Genomic DNA, 12,255 nt, shown 5'->3' on the forward strand with positions numbered 1-12,255 from the left:
ATTTACTATTCTTCCGTTTACAGAGATTCCATCACCCAGATCCGCTATTGCTTCCTGGAATATGGCTTCACTGTACCCGTTAAAGAGTAATGGTGACAGAACACAGCCCTGTCTTACTCCTCTCTTTATATCTATATTTTCGGACTTTTGTTCTTCTATCTTTATATTGGCCTTTTGATTCCAATACAGATTGATAATGATTCGTAAGTCTCGTCTGCTGAAGATTGGTAGAAGTTGAACGACCAGACAGGAAACTATACTGGCCAGTATGAAGCTGATTCTTCAGATTAACTATCAAAAAATCAACTAAAGCCTTGAAAATTTTAAGAATAGCAGAATAGTTAGAGTGCCCGTCCGCAACAAAGTATATAATATATACTCCCTCCAAACTGTGAGTATCCGGTTTCTGTCTGTGACTTTTTTGGTTCTCAAGTGCTCTAATTTTCCCGAAACATTTCACCCATCAGACTGGAAAATTTAAAATCATGTTCCGTCAGACAATATGAAAAGTTGTTATTTCTGCTTTTAACGAAAGTATCCTGAAAAATTAGCTAATTATCTCTGAATTTCTTCACAGTCGTTGTTCTGACATGTTTGAGTCATTATACGCGTTGAGTGACCTATATTTATTATCAGACATTAAATAAAAGAATATCAGTATCTATAAATTATCGGTATGTCATAAAATCGACATCCCTGACGCCCCTGACGTAGACCTTTATTAACCAGAAAGCTTTGCGATAGTCCGTTTCCATTTTTTATTTATGATGTTAACCCTTCATACAAATTTCTTAAGGCTTTTATTAAGGTGACACTAATATTCGTCTGTCGTAACACGTTCCAGAGTTTGTTAACAGGAACTGTATCGTACGCCTTCTGCAAGTCAATAAACATGAGGTGGGTTTCTTGATTTGTGCTTAATTTTTTTTCTATTAGTTGCTTGAAGCAGGAGATATTATCAGTACAGCTTTTTCCTGTTCGAAAACCGGATTGTTCTTCTTCCTCTTGGTCTTTGTGTTCCTTCTCAATGCGGTCTCTAATTATTCGTCCATACAAACGGCTGAATGTACTAGTGACTGATATCCCTCTATAGTTTTCAGGGGGTTGTGTATCACCGACCTTGTTTAAAATATATGTTGCAAAAGCATTGAAAGAGTGGAAACGAAAATGCAGAGGTATGGGCGTAGACCTTGCAGAGATTTGCTTGTATATATTACAGTTTGCTAATGACCAGGTTCTTATAGCAAACGATAAAGATGATCGGGAGTACATGGCAAGGAAATTACAAGAAGAATATAGAAAGTGGGGACTAGAAATTAATACAGAAAAAACAAAATACCTACCAATAGGTACCGAACTATCGAACATCACATGAGAAAATAACGAAATCATCATGCCCTGCAACCATTACACATACCTAGGAATCGTTTTTGACACAACGGGGAAAGATGATGAAGAAATAAAGAGAAGAATAACACAATCCAGAAAAACAATAGGTTGTCTAAACAGCGTACTGTAGAATCATGAAATAGGAAAAAGAAGAAAACACAATATCTACGAATCTCTTATTAAAAGCAGTCTATTGTACGCAGCGGAAACTTGTGAAACTTGAAATAACCGAAAACAACAGAAGAAAACTGGAGGCAGTAGAAGTGGACGCTTTTAGAGTGTCACGCAGAGGGAGAATACGTAATGATGAGATAAGACAGCGAATGGGGGTTGACGGCTCTCTAACAACAGACAGAAAGAAAACGGCTGATATGGTACGGACACGTCCAGAGGATGGATAACTCAAGACTCCCAAAAATAATTATGCAATGGATATCACCAAACCGCAGAAAGAGAGGAAGACCCAAGAAATCTTGGTGAGAGGGAGTAACGAAGGCGATGAGCGCAAGAGATCTTAGAGAGGGCCAATGGGATGATACAGTGTCATGGAAATTAGGCATTGGACATCGTCGCAAGACGTTTTAAAACCGATTGATATATACATAAAATCGACATGTTTGGGAAAAATTCGAGTAAAGACGTCCCAAAACCAAGCAAAAGTCACAGATGAAAACCATGTCAGACTCGGCTTAATAAAGTGATACTAAAACGTTGGCGGGAGTATCTATCATAAACTTTTTTGCCGACGGGCACTCTAACTAGAAAGAATGGCAATGGAACGATAATTAGATATCATTGATTTATCACCAAATTTGTGTAAGGGCTTAACAAAGGCTCTCTTAAATTGTGATGGAAAGTGACCCCCGTTCAAAGATTTAATAAAAAACAGAGGTCTACATAAATAGAATGCACTTCTTCTTCTTAACGTGCCCTATCAAGTCCCCTTGACGTTGGGGATTAACACGGCGAAACTGTCTCTGTCTTGAGCTATTCTAAAGAGTTGCTCAGCTTTCCTCATTCCTGTCCACTCCCTGATATTCTTCAACCAAGAGGCCTGCTTTCTACCAATTCCTCTGCGTCTTTCGATTTTACCCATCATAATAAGTTGAAGAATATTATATCGGTCTCCCCTTACTACGTGTCCAAAATAGGCCATCTTTCTACATTTGATATTAGATAGATCTGATTTGATGTTAATAGAATGCACAATTCCGTAAAAATAAGTTAGATGCCCTATCTGGACCAGGAGCTTTATTGGTCCATAAATCTAAAAGCATTTTCAGATATGCTCTTCCATATTGGATAATGGTGTGACCAGGTAATTTTATGGTCTAGGATTTGTGCATTATTGCACATATTCTTTGTTTTTATACACAGGTAACTTCTTTCATAATTCTATTAAGCAAAGTTGTTAGCCAACTTGTTTCTCTCAACGTTGTTAATATTTCTTCAGGGCTATGATCTGGTTCAACTGATTTTTTGCATTTCCTAAGCAACTTCATTGTATGTGACCGTTGCAGTTACTATATCCGTTTGTTTAACACGTTTCCTGTCAAATTGTTCGTTTAATAAACTTTTTCCATCGCTTTTTGAAATCCTTTTCGTGCACAAGTATTTCACTATTTTCGTTTGGGATTCATCTGCTATGACTAAAATGTTTTTCTTTATTTACTTTATGTTAGGCTGTTTTATATAAGTAACAAGTAACTCTCTTCCCTGCTTCGTATATATTTCTTAAGAATTTCAAAATTATTTGAAATTTTCTGTTAAGAAGTTGCTGTAGATGAATTAGCAAAATAACGTGGAGTTACGGTGTTGCTATTACTATCTTATCACTGTGAACTTAATTCCATTGAACTAATCTGGGCTCAAATGAAAGGATTGACGAGTAAGAATATCACATTTAAGCTTGAAGCTATTTTCAACTACTAAATGAGTCAATATGAAAAATGTCATCTGACAATTATCAAACAGCTATAAGACAGAGCCATATGGCATAGCATGTAACGTGTCGAAAATCCGTTGTTAATAGCCTGTACAATTTTCGTTATTTTATTATAAAATAACGAAATTTTATTTCACTCTGTAGTACATACCCTTTTATGCACACAAATATCTTCCCAAGAAAATATTTTAGGCCGTGCCAATAAAATATCGTAATGAAACCACGACAGTACCTAATCCATACCAAATATTTGGCGTTTCTTCCTCTGTATACTGCAACTGTTTCGTCCCCTTTTGAAAAGTTATCGCCGCAATACTCTAAGTACCGAACGGTACGTTTAAAACTTTATTGCCCTTTGTTCGTTTGTTTTTATAAACTCTGTTAATCCAGTCCGGACATATTTGTTTGCAAATATAGTAAATATTCTTTAGAAGTTTGATCCAAAAAGGTACCATTAGATGCTTATTTCTGACTGCCCTATAGTTCCGTCAAAATTAAACCACCCACCAACCCAACGGTAAGTTTTTTATGTGAATATCTTCCTATAAATAGGCTAACTCTGATTATCCTATTAATTTTTCGTTAGAAATTCAGTTGTGAAGATTCGTTTTTCGATTCGAAGTTTTTGAAGAATTGCAATTTGTGTCACCGCCTCTGTTGGTTAAATTACCAAATTTAATTTGGTAAGTTGAAATGCATTAATTTTTTAATATATCTTCTTTATTTCAATTACTTTCACCTTCCACACTTTTATTTTATTCTTTCGTTTCTCTGTCGACCCGAATCTCATTATTACTGTAAATATAGGGTTGAAGATTTGACTGGTATACAAGCCAAATTCTTCTACATTTAAGACTCGTACTTCTAGCTAATCCAGCCTTCGTCATAAGAAAGTTGACTACACTGCTTTCTTCTTAAGGTGCCTTTTCCATTACTGAAGGTTGGCTATAACTACAGCAAATTGCTCTCTATCTTGAGCTGTTCTTAGTATCGAATGTGTGTCCATGCCTGTCCAGTCTCTTACATTCTTCAACCAGGAGCATTTTCTTCTTCCTGGACCTCTTCTTCCTTCCACTTTCCCTTCCATTATAAGTCGTAGGAAGTTGTATTTTTCTCCTCTGTAAATATGTCCTAGATAACTCGTTTTTCTGTTTTTTACAATATTTAGGAGTTCTCTCTCAGTACCCATTCTTCTTAGCACCTCGTTGTTGGTCACATGCTCTGTCCAAGAGATCTTCAGCATCCTTCGAAAAACCCACATCTCAAAGGCTTTTATACGCCTCATACTTGTAATTCCGAGAGTCCATGTTTCCACTCCGTATAACAATATGGAATAAATAAACGTTTTTACAAATTGGTATCGGATATCCAACGATAACGTAGAGTTTATTAGGAATATTTTCATTCGTTGAAATGCGGACCTAGCATATTCTATACGAGCACGTATTTCGTCCTCGTGGTCAAGATCGTTTGTTATCCAGCAACCAAGATACTGGAATCTTTGTACTGGTTCTATATGTTTGTTATAGATACAAATATTAATGTCGCCATTTGGTGCACGTGTAACAGCCATTACTTTTGTTTTATTTGTGTTTATATTTAGTCCCAAGCTATCTCCCTCTCTGGTTATGACATTCAAAAGTCGTTGTAAACCCTCAGCACTGTCCCCAATAATGTCGGTGTCGTCTGCGTATCTTAAGTTGTTTACGTATTCTCCGTTGATTTTTATTCCTTCTTAAATATTTTCGAGGGCATTTTGAAAGATCTGTTCGGATATATATTAAATAACAGTGGAGAAATTTGATCCCAATATAGTTTTTTAATAAGTGCTACAGTGTTATGGTCTATACCATGTTGTGTTAGGGTTTCTATGAGTTCTGTGTGTTTTACTCGATCAAACGCTTTTTCGTAGTCGATAAAACAGAGAAACACGTCTTTTCGCTGATCTCGGCATTTTTGTAGTAATATCTGGAGGCCAAATAATATCCCCTTCTTAGGGAGATTCAATAGAAAAAGAGAAAAAAAGTATGGTTATCTAATTGAGATAAATTCTCAAAATCTCATATTGAAACAGTGTTTGTGTGTTGGTCTATGTTATCTGTAAAGTACTCTCAAACTATCATGCTTTTGGATTTAAAGTAATACTACATAATTCAGAAACTTTTGATTTTTTAATATTGATTTTAATGAATTAAACGTTTTTGAAACGTGGACTGTCTACAATTAATTACTAAATGACAAAGAAAAAAGAAAAAAAAAATTTCTAACCTTAAAAGGATAGAAAATCTCGGTTTATTTTTAAGTAGTTCAAATACTATTCACTGCAGCTGGTGGAACAACTGAAAAAGTTTGATAACACAATAAAAAAAAACATTTCTTCGGAATATCACTAACGGTGTGCCCTGAATATTGAAAAAAACATAAGAAAAATTATAACAGCTAGAAAATTGTAATTTGTAAGATGTTACGTAATTTCCCCAATTAAGAGTAGTTTCTATATGGTAGTTGTAGACTATTCTAAGAAATTATAATCTATTATTTATGATTGCTAGATCATTTATATTATAACAACTAATTTACAAGCAAAGACTGGATTAGTTTGCAGAATTTAACTAATCTGTTTATCATTCTGAGAAATCCTATATAACCCACTTGTTTTTTTGTAGAGTTAGATGGTATAATTAAAATAAAAATATAAAGGTGGCAATTAGAAATAATATCTAGCATACAAATTAACTCCATCTTTAAAACACCAATTCCTCAGGGTCATTCCATTCATCATGTGTGTAATCTACCTGTATATGATAAAAAGGCCCATCCCATTAAAAGCCGTCTTGAATAGTGATTAATGACGCTAAAAAACTTTTGAACAAAGGACGACACAACGCGGTTCAAAATGGACGTGTTGAAAATCGAAAATGCAGTATAAAGATGCCGGCATTCCTGCGGAGAAGGATATCTGCAACGTATGAGCAAAACGTAAAAATACGATTAACAAAAAAGGCTAGAATAAGTTTGTTCTAAAAGTGAAGTCAATTATGTTTAAACAACGAAACAAAATTGTAAATAAAATAGAAGAAAATGAAGAATCACTAAATACTATAAATGAAAATACGAAAAATTTGAAAGTGAATATCGGTAACATACATTGAATTATGAAGAATTAAACTTAGAACACTGATATACTATGCTCGAAAGCCCGTTGTTCAGTCCCGATAGATTACGTGTTGGGTCGTTGTTAGAAATGGTGAACACAATAAAGAATATATACTGTAATGTTTTTATTAATCTAATTTATTGTTTTTTATTTATTATCAAAGGTTCTATTTATAACACTTAAAAAATTTATTAAAGTCTTTATTACTAATTTATCTTACACTAATAATTATATAATTTATTATAATACGTGCGTTACATTTTAAAACGCGACGCGATGTTCAAAAACTAACTGTTTTGTTTACAACAAAATTTTTCCTTAAATATAACATCCCGTTATTCGAGAATTGCCGCGATTTCCCATCGAAGACCCCAGAAGGTCGCTCAGACTAGTTTTATTCGGCCTGGAAATTTCAAGTCGTGGGTGACTCATCATAATTCAGGTGAACAAGTTTTTCAACTGAGCGCCGAAATAACTAGAACAGAAAAGATTTGAGCAATAAATATGTTTACAATTTTGAGTCATATGACACGTCATTATTTATCGTAACAATACAAAACAACAATAATTTTGTATATATTCACAATTTCCATTTAAAAATGGCAATTTTACGTTTTTTGGCATGAAGATTGCTAATTTAGACTCTAATTTAGCATTACTTATAGAGGGCGCTAGTTACACTTGGTGGTATCTAGTAAATCAAAACAATTTTTTTGGCTGAACTATGGGTAAAATAATAAAAACACGAAAAAGCGTTACATTCTACAAAAAAAGTTACTCTTGTTTGATTCATGTAATGCAATCGGTTTTTGAGTTATTTGCTTTTAAAAAGTCCAATGAATTTTAATTTTACAATAAAAAATTTTCAATATATTTATATATATTCAAGGTCCTCCTTGTCATTCGCTGATACGACATGGTCACTGGCAACCTGTGACGTATACGAGCCCTTCCCATATCAGTTGGCCCATCTATGGAATTTGCAATTTAAGTCGATTACCATAAACAATAAGGAATATAAGAACACTTTATGAAGCAGGAAAATTAACAACAGTCATGCTAGAAATGGAGAGATTAGACATACAAGTATTGGGCCTTTCAGAAGTTCGATGGCCAAAGTCTGGAAACTACACCAAGGATAATAATACTATTTTCTACTCAGGCAAAAGCACTGGAGAATACAGCCATGGTGTTGGTATTATTATCAACAATAATTTAAAAGAGTTTGTGACAAATTTCATTCCTTTTAACAAACGTATGATGCTATTCAGCTGAAAGCCAAACCTTTAAACATAAATCTAATCCAAGTGTATGCTCTAACATCTGATAGCAATGATACTGAGGTCGAAAAATTCTACGCGGACTTAGAGCTGTTAACAAAAAACATAAAGAAGCAGGAGGTAAAAATAATTATGGGCGACTTTAATGCTAAAGTCGGTCGAGGAAAAACTGGAAATATAGTAGTAAATTTTGGGTTAGGTAAAAGAAACGAAAGAGGAGACGGAGTAGTCCAGTACTGCCAGGAGAAAGAATTAGTCATAACAAATACATACTACGACCTACCCTTACGAAGATTATACACGTGGACTGCTCCAAAAGATAACACCAACAATATAATCAGAAACCAAATAGATTTTATAACGATTAACAAAATGTTTCGTAATGGAGTACAAAGTGCAAAAACCTATCCAAGCGCAGATGCAGATACGGACCATAATCTATTACTAGCAAACGTCACCATTAAACTCAGAAAACCGGTGAAAAAAGCCACCAAAATAAACATCAAAAACCTAAAAGACGACAACTGCTAACAGCAACTAAACGCAAAGATAAATAAATTAACTGAAGGAAGCGTTGAACGGGCAGATATGAAAAAAGCCATACTAAAAGCGGGAAAAGAGGTTCTAAGCAAAGAAAAGAACACCACTAAAAATGACTGGATGACACCGGAAATAGTTGAGCTAATAACTGAAAACAGAAAATACAAAAATAAAGATGAAAATAAATATAAAACCATCAAGAATAAAATCAAATATGAAATCAGAAAGGCTAAGGAGGAATGGATGAACAAAGAATGCCAGGAACTGGAAGAACTCAGCAACAAACATGACACCTCAAACTTACATAAAAAAATGAAAGAACTTACAGGCAACACCAGACAAAGAAGAACACTCATAACAAGAGATAATAATGGAGGAATACTTACTAAAGAGAGCAAAATAAAGGAAGTATGCGATTAATATATAATCCATCTGTTCCATGACGAGAGGGAAAATGAACAAGATGTAGGTGAAGAAGAACAATACCTACAAATTTTACCCTCAGAAGTAAAGAATGCCCTACAGAATGCAAAACAAGGAAAAGCACCGGGTCCTGATCAAATTCCAGTTGAACTGTTAAAAGGTCAAAAGGTCAAAATAGCATAATGGTTGGACTCAGTCGCAAAGGGATTCAATACAATAAAGTGATGAGTCCAGATTTGAAGTGGGTGTTGGAGACAGTAGAAGTCACGTCATTCGCAGGAAAAATGAAGCATTCCATCCCGACTGTCTGAAGAGAAAAGTCAAATTTCCTGCATCTGTCATGATTTGGGGCAGCATGTCGTCTAAAGATGTAGGGAGGTTACATTTTATCGATGGGATGGTAAACACGGATAAATATTTTAGAAGAATCTCTTTTACCGATTATGGAACACCGTTTAACATCAGCGGAAGATTTTGTCTTTCAACAGGACGGCGCAGGTTGTTATACCTCAAAAAAGAGTTTAAAATGGATTGAAGACTGGACATATCACTTCTGGAATGGGTTTCTAACAGTCCCGACTTGTCCCCGATAGAGACTTTGTGGCGCGAAATGAAAAAAGCTTTGAGAAAACATCCTGCCAGGTTCGTCAATGAATTGAAGGAAAAATTGCAAGAAATATGGGATTCGTTTACATTAGAATTTCGTCAGAACTTGGTAAAAACTATGCCTTGAAGAATTGTGGATGTCATTAAAAATAATGGGGGTGAAACTCAGTGGTAAACGTTTACATTTTTTTGTTTATATTACATATTCTATTCGTTTTTTTAAATTTATTATCAGCGTCAGACTTTGTTTTTAGGAAATTACTTTGATATATTGTTACCAATGTTTACTCTTGAAGTTTATCCACTTTAGAGGTTTTTAAGGGCTTTCATGAGAGTGTTATTGATGTTGGTTTCTTTTAGTAGACATTATAAGAAATAAATATACAATTCAATACCTTTGTTCCTTTTCAAATTATTTACTAAGAGCTATCTGTCAATTTTAGTTCTATTTTCAATATTCTTCTATAATCCACATCTTAAAAACTTTTACAAATCTATTATCTATTATTATATAAATATACATGCTTTCTAGTCGACTTGTATATGACACCCACACTAAAGTAAATAGATGAAAAATGATGATAAGTACCAAGAAATAAATAATGAAACAGGTTGTAACTTGGTACCATGTTGTAAGTACCACAATTATAGTCTTAGTATTAAAACCGATTGAAACGAGTACTGAGATATAGCATTCCAAGGGTTTACATCATTACCATGCAACACATAAAAACGTAATAAAACAAAAGAAAAGGGGACACAGTGAGTACCTGGCATTAAGTACCGAATAATTGGTAGCACCGCTTGACGGATTGTAAATTTAAATTCTTAGAAGCCTTCTTCAGTATCTAATTAGATATTCTGTGTGGCCGTTTTATGGTTCTATTAAAATCGTAAAAATCACGCGCAGCCGAGAAACAATAAAATTCTCTTTCCATTAAAGGATAACTAGAAAGGATTACTACCTAGAGGTACTTCTTTTCAAGTCTTTGTTTACTAATCATTATCGAGTATTCTACCATTGATTCGACTTGATAAAATGTAAACTCATGTCTAATAAAACATTTCAAAAACGTGAGAAGAGTTTTAACTAATACGCAAAGGATTCTAAATGGACTATATATATATATATATATATATATATATATATATATATATATATATATATATATATATATATATATATATATATATATATATATATATATATATATATATATATGTTCGGAAAGATTTCCGCGGTTAGTACAATTAAACTTAGAGCTAAGATTAATATTATTATAAAAATTAATATTAAACTCACCAGTCTTCCGGGTTGAACCGCGTCGATATCCATTTTGCCGAGCTTTCGACATCCTCTCTGATGTCTTCTTCAGGGCTTCCGAGGTCTCAGTCTCCCGAGCCCCCAGACACTACTACACTCACTAGTCACTTCTAGTTCACTAGTAGTGAACTAGTGAGTGAACTAGAAGTGACTAGTGAGTGTAGTAGTGTCTGGGGGCTCGGGAGACTGAGACCTCGGAAGCCCTGAAGAAGACATCAGAGAGGATGTCGAAAGCTCGGCAAAATGGATATCGACGCGGTTCAACCCGGAAGACTGGTGAGTTTAATATTAATTTTTATAATAATATTAATCTTAGCTCTAAGTTTAATATATATATATATATATATATATATATATATATATATGTTAGTTTTGATATTTCCGCGGGAGCTGTATGTTACATCAATGGTATTCCGGGTTTGACTCCGCGTTAAATGTTGTTGGTTTTGATAAAAACCATTTTGACGACGTTTCGGCAAGATCTCACTTGCCATTTTCAAGTCTCTCTGGATGGTCTGCTTCTTGTCGATGTTCGAGTGGAAGTGAACTTCCAGTCGAACATCGACAAGAAGCAGACCATCCAGAGAGACATGAAAATGGCAAGTGAGATCTTGCCGAAACGTCGTCAAAATGGTTTTTATCAAAACCAACAACATTTAACGCGGAGTCAAACCCGGAATACCATTGATGTAATATATATATATATATATATATATATATATATATATATATATATATATATATATATGTGTTCGGAAAGATTTCCTCGGTTAGTACAATTAAACCTAGAGCTAAGATTAATACTATTATGAAAATTAATATTAAACTCACCTACGGCGGTTCAACCCGGAAGGCTGGTCTGTAATGTTAATTTTTATAATAGTATTAATCTTAGCTCTAGGTTTAATATATATATATATATATATTGTTATGCTATTTAAATTGTATTATATTGCTTACTTAGGAAAAATCCTGTCTATATTTATTAAATGAACTAATCTCCAATTAATCACAATAAATCAGCATTAATTATTTACAATCTCAGGCTATTTAAATTGTACGATTTACCTTTGATCGTGGATTCAAAATATTTTCCAATTGGCGTCCTAATCGGGATAGGTAATATGACCTGAATAAAATACATAGAATTTCAACTGAACTATATGTGAGATGTCCTTTATTTTAATAAAATTTTATATAACAATCAATCCTGTAATATTTGCAATATACTAACTTTAAATATATGAGAAGTTGTTTTCTATCATGGACCCAAATGTTATTTTACATTGATTTTTAATATGTGTTATAACTAAGCTCTTTTTATAATTCCTTTTTTTTTAAGTGATCGCAAAATTAACTGTCTCTATTATTTATTCAATTTATTTAATTAATAAATGAAAATCACACTCCGGCTCTAATGAAATTTGACTGACCTTTCCTTCTCTGCCGTTGCAATTCTATGGCCACGCCACAACAAAAAAAATCCTTTTTCTGCTTCTGCTCCTATTGTGGTCCAGATGACGTACACCTTTCTCCTATCTGTCCTTGTATCTCCAAATGTTTCCGGCTTCGTCTGCTATTAATATTCTTA

General features: G+C 33.8%; 1 protein-coding gene across 1 annotated transcript in view; it reads left to right on the forward strand.

The window, feature by feature from the left end:
* The window catches only part of fz (frizzled class receptor), a 527,726-nt gene that overhangs the window by 57,418 nt on the left and 458,053 nt on the right, over positions 1–12,255 (forward strand). The window lies entirely within an intron of this gene.

The sequence above is a fragment of the Diabrotica undecimpunctata genome, chromosome 2 (genome assembly GCF_040954645.1).
Source record: "Diabrotica undecimpunctata isolate CICGRU chromosome 2, icDiaUnde3, whole genome shotgun sequence".
NCBI classification, from domain to species: domain Eukaryota; kingdom Metazoa; phylum Arthropoda; class Insecta; order Coleoptera; family Chrysomelidae; genus Diabrotica; species Diabrotica undecimpunctata.